Genomic DNA, 12,715 nt, shown 5'->3' with positions numbered 1-12,715 from the left:
CTGAGATATCTCCCCAGGCCCCTAGCATTGTATCTTAAAGTATCGCTTTGTTTGTCTTCTTAATTGTGCGACACTAACGTGTACCACGAGCTACTTCTCCCCTCACTCTCAGGGCCCCTGATGTTTGCAGTCAGAACTGGAAGATGGCTGCGACCAGAGGAAGTCCTGTCCTAGGAGCTGGAGAGCCTAGTTCTGACTTTTAAAGTCTTTTTTTCAGATATACATGTATATGGGGGAGATGTGCATGTGAGTATAGATGCAGAGGCCAGAGAGGCATTGGATCCCCTGGAGCTGGAGTTACAGATGTTTGTGAGCTGTCTGATACAGATGCTGGGAAGCAGATTCAAGCCTCTGCAAGAGCAGCAAGTACTCTTAGCCACCGAGCATCTCTCCAGCCCTCTTTACTGATTGCCATGCTAGCTATGCTAAGACCTTTCCCTTTGAACCTCAGTTTCCCCACTTGTAACGTTTGTAGGTGAAGGAAACAGACTAGAAACTTCGTACGGTTCTCAACTACCATGTTTAAATCTTGGTGGTGCTCTGACCCTTTAGATGGGGAAGACAGCATTGCATGTCCAAGGTGACCAAGGCAGATTTTTGTCTACATTGCAGATTCAGTTTCCTGTCTCAGAACTTTAAGAAGGACATCATTGTCCCATGGGGCCAAGAATCCATAATTAGTATAATTAAAAGCAAATGACTATTTTGAGAAAAATCTGATAGATAAAAGATTGTGGCCAGTAGGTTTTATCCATCCAACAAATATTTTTAAGTTCCTATTGTATGGCAATCATTTCTCTAAGAACAAGAAATGAAATGAGCCCCATAGATGAATTGAAGCTGATATGGTGTGCATCCTGGTTAGTTTTTGTTGTCAATTTGACACAACCAAGAGTACCCAGGAAGAGGGAGCCTTAATTGAGGGATTGCCCAGATCAGACTGACCTGTGGTCATGTCTGGAGATTGGCATTGATTGACGATTAATGTCTAAGAGCCCCCACCCAGCCCACTGTGGGCAGTGTTGTCACTGGGCAGGTGGTCCTGGGTTAGAAAAAAGCCGGCTACGCAGGAGTCAGAGAGAGCAATCCAGCAGGAAGCACAGCTCCATGGTCCCCACTTCAGTTCCTACCTCCTGGCCCTGCCTTGGCTTCCCTCGATAAAGGACTACAATCTGTAAGCCATCAAACCCTTCCTCCCCAAGCTGTTGGTCATGGTGCATATCACCCCAGGAGCATCCGAGGACAGTGTGTGAGTCGCTGCTCTTGTTGCTATGACAGAACTCCTGACAGAAGCCACTGGAGGGAAAGTTTCTTTGGGCTCACATTTTTAGAGCACAGCGTCCTTCCTGGTGAAGGACATGACCACAGGAGCAGCAGTTGACGGGTTACATCATGTCCACAGTCATGAAGCAGAGAGATGAATGCTGGGGCCCAGCTGAGTTTCCCCCACGAGGTGATGTTTTCCACACTTAGGGCAAGTCTTTGCAGTTAAACTTCTCTAGAAACATCATCATAGGCACACGTAGAGATGAGTTTCTATGATGGTTCTCATTCCTGTCAAGTTGACAATGGAGAGCAGCCATCACATGACTACATAGGACATACGGAATCTTAGTGGTGATTGTCATCTTCTGTTAACTTTTGAGACATCCCCAGCAATAACTGAAAAGTTTGGATCAATTCACTGGCTGTGTGTTGAATGGGAAGATTTTCTGTTGGTATAGTCACAAAGCACAGAGGTTCTCACAGTTACGAATCCCTTCTTTCTCTGTCACTGTTGGCCCATCAGTGGCCAAAACATTTCAAGGTACCTGTTGGGGTCTGCCAGCATCCACAGATGCATGATGGCAAGGCAATGGTGGAGTCGTGGAGGGTCTAAGCCAGACTCTGTCTCTGGACACATCTGACCAGCCCAACGGTGCTCCCTCCCTGGTGCCACTGATCAGGGAACATAGATACTGACTACATGGGACTCTATCAACATCTCAATCTCATGCAGTCAAGGCAGAAGCTATCTGAAATTATATTCACACAAATGTTTACAAGACAGCTGGGTAGACAGACAGCCTGGGGACTGGTTTATTTTTACAGTGTGATGTGAAGAAATTAGAAGTTGCCAAACATCGGCCTGAAGAAATGGCTCAGCCATTAAAGGCTAGGCTCACAACCAAAAATATAAGAAGTTCCCAAATCTCAGATGGGATTTTACAAAACAGATGATGTTATTCTCAAAGGTATTTGGTCTAGTTTGTTTCTCTGTCGCTATAAAACACTGATCAAAAAAGCTTTTTCATCTTACACTTTAGAGTCCACCATCAAGGGAAGTCAAGGCAGAAACTCAGCCTGGAAGCAGAAACTGAAGCAGAGAACGTGAAGGAACTCTGCTTACTGGGTTGCTCAGCTACCTTCGTTATACAACCCAGGGCACTTGCTCAGGCATGCCACCACCCACAATGGGCAGGGCCCCCTTACACTAACTGCCAATCAAGAAAGCGCCTCATGAACACAGCCACAGGCCAGTCTTACGAAGGCAATTTCTCATTTGAGATTTCTTCTTCCCAGGTATGTCAAGTTGACAACTGACACTAACTATGACAGTGTTTCTTATCCTACCTGCTGCCCCAGTTTGTAGATTGAATTGTGTAGTCCCAAAAGATCTATTGAGATCCTAACCGATTTTATTTGGAAGTAGGTTCTTTGCAGGGATAACCATATCAAGATGAAGCCATTATCATGGTAGATAATGTGGCTGGTGTTACGATAGGAGGGAGATTTAGGCATCCACAGAGGAGAGAATGCAGTGGGACAACGCACATGCAAAGAAAACACCACGTGAAGACAGATCCGGCTGCTAGCAAAGGAATGTAAAAGTTTGCTGACGTTTCTCAGAAGCCAGGGGAAGATGAGGGAGAAGATGAGGGAGACAAGGGTTGTCCCCTAGACACCAGAGAGAGCATCGCATATCCAATGCCTTAGTTTTAGGTGTCTTGCCTCCAGAAATGTAAGGGAATGCATTTTTGTTCTTTAAGCCACCTAACCTGTGGTAATTTGTTATAGTATACCTAGAAAACTAATACACCCTGTGGTTTTTCTACATAGAGGCATTTGTCAAGTTTCAGTGGGAACCATTAGAAAAGGGATGTAGCATGGACCTCATTCCTCATAGCTTTCAGAAATGTGCTCAATGCAAATGCAAGATCATCTCTTTAAAGTTTCACTACATGTTTGGACAAGCAAGATGGCTCAGTGGGGTAAAAGCGCTTACTGCCAAACCCAACAACCTGAGTTGGATTCCCCAGGACCTACATGGTGGAAAGAGAGAACATGTGCGCTGTGGCACGTGCACTCTGACCCCAACACACTCAAAATAAATAACTGTAGTTTTTAAACTGCCACTCAATCAACTTCTAAAGTTTTCCTAGTGGCCTCATTACAAGAAAGGAGTTCGTCTTCCAGAGGAGTGGATGTGAAAAGTGCAGACACAGGGAAACCATCTCACACACACCCCTCGGGAGACAGGAGAATCCTGCGACACTGGAGGGAGATAAGATGGAGAACAATGGCGCCAGCTGTGCAAATATCCAGAATGTGCGTTTTCCGTAATATCTGCTTCTTCCAGTGCAGCTCTCCCTCTAGTCGGAGAAGCTGGCTCTCACGGCTGGTGAAGACCACCAAAGAAGTCCACAGCTGGTCAAAACTCAGAGAACAGCTGACTGTGGGTTGCCCAGTCCCAACTGATCCATCTACAGCATGGCCTCTATACCTACAGCTCGGGGGATCTCTCAGAAGAGGAAGTGGAAAAATACTAAGAGCCTGACAACCAGGACATCTCAAAAACAGGGCTGCCTAAGCAAGACTTACATAATGACAACACCATTTGACATGTCCATGGGAATGGTTCCACCCCTAGATGAAGAGCTATAGGCAATTAATGGCTGTGGGGGCGAGGGAGAATCAGTCTTTTCCAGGACCAGCTCTTTGGTAGGTATCCAATCCCAAGTAGTCAGCCCTAAAAACACATGTATACAGACAACAGTGAGAGGACTTGGCAGGATATATTTCTATATACGTGTGTGTGTGTGTGTGTGTGTGTGTGTGTGTGTGAGAGAGAGAGAGAGAGAGAGAGAGAGAGAGAGAGAGAGAGAGAGAATAAAAATTAAAGAACAAGAGGCTGTGATCTTGAGAGGGAGTTGGGGAGACATGGGTGAAGTTTGGGGGACAAGAAAGAATAGAAATGCTGTTAACTTCAGTACTCATGTGTGAAATTCTAAAAAAAAAAAAAGACTTTTAAATTTTAAATTTAAAAACAAAACTGCTAATTTTTATAGCAGTTATCCCACAGACATAGTTAACAAAGAACACTGTCAACAGGGAAGGCCAGGCATAGGTATTTGCCTTAAGACAAAGATTAGAACATTTCCCTTAGTTCTGGGGTTGCAAAATTCTACAGCTCCTCAGTGGGGAGTTGGCACAGGCTGAAGGCTTCAGATAGGTAGATTAAAAGGCAATTCTCAGACTCTAGTAGCAACAGGGCAGTATACTGAAATGCTTCTGCTGTTGAAAACATTGGTGATGATAGATAAATACCAGATAAGCAACAAGTTGGGAGGGCGTGAGGAGAGGAGAGCTCAGAAAGCTGGCCTGGTTAGCTAGGAGGAAAACAAAGGTTTCTTATTCTGTTTAGACTCTGGTAAGTTAAGAGTGCACGCCTTAATTAGAGTCAGCACTAACACAGCAGAAAGATACATAATTTCCAAAAAAGACAGAGAGGAGAACACTAAGAAACAATTAGAAAATAAGCTAAGAGGGCTGGGAGACTGCTCAGTGAGTAAAATGCTTGCCGAGCGTGCGAGCATGAGGACCTGAGTTTGACCCCCGGAACATGCACAAAAAAGCTGCTAGGCATGGCAGCATGTGCTTGCGATCCTAGCAATCAGGAGGGAGAGATGAGGGGAGAGGGTGTACCTGGAACTTGCTGATCAGCCAGCTTATCAAATCAAATCAGTGGTAAAAGTGAGAGACCCCATCTTAAATCAGAAGGTGGAGAGCAGTTGAGGAAGACGTCCAAGGTGGAGCTCTGGCCTCCACACACATGTGTACACACGTACACATGGACCTTCACAGACATGACTGTGTATACACACACAATACAATAAAGAAAAAGGGGGGGTAGAAGGAGAGGGATCCATGAGAAACATGGATCAAGAGGAACAAGTGGGAAGGAGCAGCTATGTTGTGTTGTGGGACACACGTACCTGCGCATGTGCAGAGGCCGCAGGTTGACGTAGGTGTCTCCTGCCTTAGTTATAGTGTCTAGTGATGTGATCAACGCCAGGACCAAAAGCACCTTGGGGAGGAAGTGGTTGATTTCAGCTTACAGTTCCACATCACAATCCATCACTGAGGGAAGTCAGGGCAGGAACCTGAAGGCAGGAGCTGATGCAGAGGCTGTGGAGGGGTCCGGCTTATTACCTTGTTCCCCATGGGTTGTTCGACTACTTCCTGACAGCACCCAGGGCCACCAGCCCAGGAGTGACACCCCACTCACAGTATGCTAGGCCTGCCCACACCAGTCATCAATCCAAAACAAACCAACAACAACAACAACAAAGACCATACCATGGGTTTGCCATGGGCCAGCTGGTGGCCGAGTTTTCTTCATTGAAGCTACCTCTTCCAAAATAACGACAGCTTGTGTCAAGTGGACATAAAACTAGCCAGTGTACCTCTTGGGCTGTCTCCACCTTATTTTTTGAGACATTGTCTCTCACTGAACCTGGAGCTCCCTGGTTGATAGGCTGGCTGACCGGCAAATCCCAGGGATCCTGTCTCCATTCCCCTAGCCCCAAGCTGGGGTTATGGATGCACACCAGGTACACTCAGCTCTTATATGGGTCCTCAGGATCCGAACTTGGGTCCTCAAGCTTCCACAGCAAGCACTTCACCAACGAAGCTACTTCCTCAAACAAGTATGTAGCAGCTTTATATACAAATATACCACTAATTCCATAAAATAAAATCAGACTGAATGCTCTGGAAAACAGGCAAACAATGTCAGGCAGGACTTTAAAACTTCAAACATATGATCTCTATAGAATGACTCTCTTCAAACCTGCAGTTTTCAAAAGGGTACTCATGAAAGATGAGAGGAATCATGTAAATATCAACCAACTAAAAGAGCCAGAAGAGAGTAAAGGGCGGTGAAGTGCCATCCTCTAGGCTCAAAACAGCCTTTGCAAGAAACTTGCTGGGCTCCCACAGGACTGGCCCTGCCAACAATCAATCATGGAAGGGGTGTGGCTTATGGGGCTCTACCCTTCACTGCTGAACTATTGGCTACTGGTAGATAGTAGGAAATCTCTGTTTTCTGTTGTAGGTCCACCACTGAGCCCCCTAGAATCCAAGGGATAGCTCCAAATCCACAGTCACACCGACAGCCCTGTTTAAACCCCATGGTTCACAGAACAGAACCAATAGACATGTGCATGAGAAAGGGATGTAGGGAAGATGGAGGGGACAGGGTACAGTAGGGGAATGGGAGGGCATGAGGGTGAGAGTGGCCAGGATGCTTTATGTACATGTGTGAAATTGTCAATGAACAAATTTAATTAATAAAATAAAAAAATCAAGAGATTTGAAGAGGCCCTTTATAATAGAGGAAATCTGAATAACTAATAAACACATAAAAGGGTGCACAACATAATCAGTAATCAGGGAAATATGCAAATTAAAACCACAGTGAAATACCATTATATGTTGACTAAATCTACAAAAATGTTAGAGTCCAGTAAAAATTAAATATTTTTAAAATGAAAAAAAGATAAGAACTCATGTACTTTTGGAGAGAGCATAAATTGATACAATCAGTTTCAGAAACAACATCATTTTATCTAGAGGAGTTGAAGGTACACAAGTTCATTTCTACCCCGAGATATGACACCTAAAGAAATCCATTCACGCATGGTTTAAGAGGTATGTACACCAAGGTCCTTATGAAGTCAGGCATAGTGGTGCATGCCTGGAACCCCAGAACTTCGGAAAATAAAGCAGGAGGCTCAGGAGCTCAAGGTCATCCTCACCTGCAGGACTGACGGCCAACCTGAGCTCTATGAGATCCTGTATCAAAAACAAATAAGCTGGAGAGATGGCTCGGTGGTTAAGAGCACTGGCTGCTCTTCCAAAGGACCTGGGTTCAATTCCCAGCACCCACATGGCAGCTTACAACCATCTGTAACTCCAATTCCACCCTTTCTGGCCTCTGTGGGACCAGGCACACATGTGGTGCACAGATATTCATGCAGGCAAAACATCCATATACATAAAAACTTAAAACAAAAAAATAGATATTTCTCATAGATTTAATAGACCCAAATTAGAAACAATTCACTGTCTACCAGCAATAGAATAATTTAATAACATGTCATTTTTTTAAGACTATAATCTTATGCAGTAATGAAAATGACTGAGAAATAGCCTCCCACAAGTCTATAAATGAATCTTATAAGGGTAATATTGAATGAAAGAAGCCAGACACAAAACTATACTATATGGCTCTAGGAGGTTCTGAAACAGGCTGAATTAAACTGTTTTGTCTGGGAACACATACAGAAAAACAAAGATTAGTTATAAAAGCCAGGGAGGAGTTCAGGCCAGGCAGAGCGGGACGCTGGTCACTGACTGCTGGCAACACTCTGATTACATCTCTTTGTGAGCATCTTCATAGCGATGCAGCAAGTCGAGCATGTTTGTCTAGTGAGCTCACAATCGCAAAAATAAGAAAGACACTTCAAGTGGCTAAGCTTCGATTCCCCTCCCTCTTCACAGAAGTAATTACTGTCTACTGCTCTCCATCACGGCATTTCCATCTTGGAGTTAGGTCATCCGCACCTGGAAGGTGAGTAGGAGTTCAGGAGTGGGTAACTAAAACAAGAAATTCTAGGCAGAGTATACCAAAACCGCACCCGGCACAGGAGATGTGCAGGCAGCCAAAGCCATTGAGAAGCAGCCATGGCGGAGGGAGAAGGGGGATGCTCACAGTTGGGAATGAAGCTTGGTATCCCTGGGTTACTTCAAACAGCATGGCTGCCACAGGCCTCTATTCTGAGAGGCCATTGACCACCCAGGATGAGAGCACAGGAATATCTTACTCAACCTAGACGTACTATGATGGTTAGCTTCAGTTATCAACTTGACATAGTCTAGAATCACACAGAAGAATCTCAATAAGGGATTGTCTAGATCAAACTGGTCTGTGGGCATGCCTGTGGCAGGGGAGGGGAGGTATCTTGATGATGTTAGGTGAAAGAGCCAGCCTCTAAGTGGGTAGCACTATCCGCTGGGTTTGGGTCCTAGACTGTGGAGAGATGGGAAAAGGCAAACTGAACACGAGCATGCACACACATACCTGCACCCTCTCTGTGGTCTTGACTGCAGGTGTGATGGGCTGCTTCAGGTTCCTGTCTTGACTTTCCCACAGTGATGGGCTGCAACCTGTGGCCAAATAAAACCTTTCTTCCTTCAGGTTGGTTTTTATGACAGCCGCAGAAACAACACTAAAGCACACACTGGCCAGATCTCAGCCTTCACAGTAGATGACAGAAATACCCAGGAGCTGCAGAGAGAGCTCTGTGAAGAGCACTTGCTGCTCTTGCATAGGACTGGGGTTTGGTTCCTAGCACTCACAAATGCCTGTAACTCCAGCTCCAGGGCATCAGACACCCCTTTTCTGGCCTCCAGAGGCACATAATATATACATACATACACATACGCACGCACATATCTATACAGACACACACATACACATGAATAATAAAATACATCCTTAAAAAAAGAAGTCCAAACTAAATTAGTTCATAGGGGAGAAATAAAGAAAACATTTTTTTCTCACTAGACAGAAAACCCCAAAAGGCAGCTGACACCATCAGGATCTAGCCTCTTCGTCTCCAGTGTACTTTATTCTGAGTTAGCTCCATTCTCAGGTAAGTTATGGCCATGTGGTAGCAAAGATCCCCCTGTAAGTTATTGTATCTGTGATCGCTAAGTGAAAATTTGACTTTTTCCCCAGTAATTCTAACCAAGCTCCAGAAAAGTGTATATCACGGGCTCACATGTATCATGAGTTCACACATCTATATCATGAACATATCACATTCCTCATCCTAAGCAAATATTGCTCCCAGCACAGCAGCCATTCCTGGATCATGAGCTTATCCTGTAAATCTGGAGCCAAGCTGAGGGCAGTTCCCACCATCCAAAGAGAGAATGGATGCTGGACCTGTTAAAAGAATGTCTACTACTCCATGCAGCCCTTGGCTGCCTGAGGTTGGCATACAGTGTCCTTACCAGACATGCAAATGGCTTCCTAACATAGTATAGCTATCGAAGTAGAACCACACTCACGCTCTTCCTGGAGGGGGAGACTCCAGAGCCCTGTCCAATCGCTGTGTCTTCCTTCAAGTAGAGAGTGACCCCAGGGATAGATGGGCAACTCTCTGCTTCCAAACCACAGCCAGGAGTCACCAGGTTCACAGCCTTAACTATAGCAACGCTCAGCTCCATCCAAGTAACCATCCCTTCCACGAGTATTATTTTTTTATTGCTTTCCAACCAGTCCATTCCCACTCTGGTCTCCAACAGTCTGTTTTCAAACAGTTACCCAGTTCAAGCCCCACCCTGGTTCCTTAGTATCTGAACAGCTGTCACTACAGTGGCTTTATGTAACCTGCCCCTCATGCTTCTCTGGCCTCACATTTCCTTCACTTTTCTTCTTGGTGGTTGCTTACTGCTCCTTAAACCTGGCATGCTCTTGCCTTGGTGCAGAAACATGTTTCACCCTCCGCAGAACATGTGTGACCCTCTTCCCACACTGTCTGTGGTTCCTCCATGACCAACCTGTCCACCTACCAGCCATTTCCACAGCACATATCCCTCTTTGGAATAGTACATGCTCTCACTGTCTGTCTGTCTTTCCTGTTAGCGTGTAAGCTCTCGAGGACTCTTCCTTGCTCATAGATGCATCACTAGCAACTAGAACAATGTCCAAGTCAGTTCACAGACCTTTGTCAAATAAATGTCAAATGGCTGGCACATAAATAGCTCTTCATAACCCAGTACCCAAAGACTAACTACCAAATCGACATGCAAGGATATAGGATAAACATCTTGGTCTTGCTGTGCAGAAGAATTTCTCCTCTATTCCTCCATCCCTCTCTTGTGAGTCAGGAGCACAGAGAAAGAGTGAAGAGGTTGGGGGTAGAACAAGAGGGGAGAAGAGAGTGAAAAAGAAAAGGAGAGGGAAGGGAAGAGAAGAGGAGAGAGGGGCAGGAAAAGGAAGAGAAAGGGGGAAATAAAGGAAGGAAAGAGAAGAAGGGGAAGGGAGGGGGAGAAGGGGAAAATAAAGGGAAGTGGAGAGGGAGAGAGGAAGGGAGAGGAGAAGAGGAAAGGAAAGAGGGGAGAGGGAGAGGACAAATAAATTTGACAACAGAGAGACTCTGGCTAGACAGTTTCATGATGTTACAGATTACCAGCTGGCTTCTTGCTTCATAGGAATCCTTCTGGAAACTATGGCAAAGCCAAGGGGGTTAAACTCAGCCTGAGGGAGGCTAGGGGAGAGCTTGTGGCCAGTAAAGACCTGAGCTATGGCTTTTGCTTGCTTGCTTGCTTGCTGGCTGGCTGGCTGGCTGGCTGGCTGGCTTGGTTTGGGGTTTTTTAGAATCTCAAGTAAACTGACTAAAAAGATGAAGCCTCCTCAAAGAGGATGTTCCTGACACGAACAAGGTGCCCGCTCCTGCAGTCTTCTGTGGTGAAAGTCAAGTCCTTTCCTTGCAGGTAAGTGTTCCCTCTGCCCCCACTATCCACAATGGACTCTGGTTCCCAGTTATTCATCCATCCCCTCAAGTGGAAATCCATTTGAAGTATGTCCTCTCAAAGGGCTGGAGATGAGTCATCCCCCAAGTGAGTCAGGTAGAAAGAGGCGGATTCGCCTGTAGGCATCAAATATGCAGCTCATAGGTTCACAGCTACTGTTGACCTTTCAGCCAACAGCAAAAGTTGGTCCCTGCCATTCTCTGGCAAAGATAACTGCAGAGGGTTGTATGTGGAGAACACTCATTTTCCAGAGTCAAGACTCAGTTAATTGATGATTAGAAACCTGGCTGTTTGTGCTTCCTGCTTCCAAATGTAATTCTATTATAAGGTAAACTAGAGGGAGTGGTGTGTGTGTGTGTGTGTGTGTGTGTGTGTGTGTGTGTGTGTGTTTGTCTGCTGGATAATGATGCTTCCTGTGTTTGGAACAGGGAGACTCAGAAACACTTGGCAACTGAAGATGTCCATACTCAGCTCATCAGCTGAGCACTGTGGTGTCCTGGACTCGCTCTGGATGAGAGGGAAGAATGATCCAGTTTGAATCTAGGCCTTCATTGCTTCAGTCACCATCTTGGCTCTCACTGACTGCACAATGGAGTCTAGGTCCTGCTCTGCTGTTTTAGATCTCTGTGTTAGCTTGCTTCTCTGTTGCTGTGATACATCACTGATCAAAACCAGTTTGGGGGAGGGCGGGGTTTATTATATCTTACAACTTAGAGCCCATCAGCCCAGGCAGGGGCTCAAGCAGGCAGCTGGAGGCAAGAGCTGATGCAGAGGCCATGGAGGAGCGCCGCTTACCGGCTTGTTCCTCATGGATGCTCATTGCTGCATTCTTATAGCACCCAGGACCACCTGCCCAGGAGTGGCATCATCTGTACTGAGCTGGGCTCTCTCAGCTCAATCATTAATCAAGAAATGCCCCCACAGACTTACCTACAGGCCACCCTGATGGTGGCAATTCCTCAATGGGGGTTACTTCTCCTCAAGTGACCCTAGTTTGTGTCAAGTTTCCAAAAACTAACATACCTGCCAGCCTACCAAAGAGATTCAAGGGAGATAAAACTGCTTTATAAGTATTACAGGAGAAGGGGGCCGGGGATGGTGCATCTGGTAAAGTACTCACCACATACAAAGGCCTGAACACAAATTTTAAGGGGATGCTCATTCTTTTTTCAACTTTGTTTTTTACATTTTATTATGGATGTTTTGCCTGCGAGTATGTCTACATCACATACCTGCAGTGCCTGCAGGGGTCAGAAGAGGGAGTCAAACCCCTGAGTCCAGAGTTACAGGTGGTTGTGAGCTGTCATGTGGATGCTGGGAATCGAACCTGGGTCCTTTGGAAGAGCATTGGCTGCTCTTAACTTAACTTAACTGCTGAGCCATCTCCCTAGCTGGACACTCATTCTTAAACACTGCCTTTGAGTTTGCATAAGCCTGACAGTATATCCTTGAATTTAGTACCATGGCACCTGGAGTACTTCATCTTTGTTCTGGACCCCATGACCACAGGTCCTAATCCATTGAAAAACTCTGTGGATTATCAGCTGTAGCAGGCTTGTTCATCAAGGCCATGGCCTCCAGCTCATTATCCATATTTCCTAGTTAAGGTGTTATTCATCCAATATACACTGGGTTCCTTCACACTCAACAATCATGTCCTCTACCTGGGTTCACTGTTCCTGTTCACTGATGTTGCCTGTTCCGTTTAGCATTTATTATCATTATTATACATTTTAGCCATACTAAAAGGTATGCAGCAACATGCCCATTACTGTATTAGTTTACAGTTCCCCAATTGTCAGCAGCAAGCATATTTTCTGGCCTGGAGAGATGTCTTGGCAGTTGAGAG

Source organism: Peromyscus eremicus, chromosome 7 (assembly GCF_949786415.1).
Source record: "Peromyscus eremicus chromosome 7, PerEre_H2_v1, whole genome shotgun sequence".
Taxonomy (NCBI): Eukaryota; Metazoa; Chordata; class Mammalia; order Rodentia; family Cricetidae; genus Peromyscus; species Peromyscus eremicus.
This window is presented reverse-complemented; position numbering follows the sequence as displayed.